Genomic DNA, 575 nt, shown 5'->3' with positions numbered 1-575 from the left:
GGCGCGGGGCCTCTTGGGAGTTGCAGTCTCCATAGCAGCGTGCGAACGCCGCGGGCGCTGCTGGGAGGTGTAGTGCTTGAACCGAGCTCAAAGTTCTAGCCTGGTTGCTGAGACTCCCCTGGGGAGTGGGCGGCTGCCTCTTTTCCTCACTAACCTCAGCTGCAAACGAGGGCTAATCCCAGCGGAAGCTAACACAAGCCAGCGCCTAAATTAGGCCCGACGTCGCAATTAAGGTTCTACTCAAGCTTCTAGGGACGTGAGGAGAAGCAGGGCAACTTCCCTGCCTTAATCGGGCTTTTGTCTTCAACAGAAGAAAGCAGAAGATACTCTGCCTTGGCTAGGAGGACGCGCTTCTTTTTTTACCCTTTTGTTCTTTTCCCTCCTTGGCTTTTGGCCCCTGACTGGCCTTTGTACGCCAGAATGGAACTCAAACTCCCGACAGGCCATAGGGGCAGGCGCAGGCGTGATAGAAGCGCCCGGCCATGCTACCAGAGGCCGGCTTAGTGTTCGGCTTCTGATTGGCAGAGCATTTTTCGAGCTTCGCTCGCTGATTGGCTGAGGCAGCTGCCGGAAAG

This window comes from Desmodus rotundus, chromosome 3 (genome assembly GCF_022682495.2).
Source record: "Desmodus rotundus isolate HL8 chromosome 3, HLdesRot8A.1, whole genome shotgun sequence".
Lineage (NCBI taxonomy): Eukaryota > Metazoa > Chordata > Mammalia > Chiroptera > Phyllostomidae > Desmodus > Desmodus rotundus.
The sequence above is the reverse complement of the archived record's forward strand: the minus strand, read 5'-3'. Positions refer to the sequence as shown.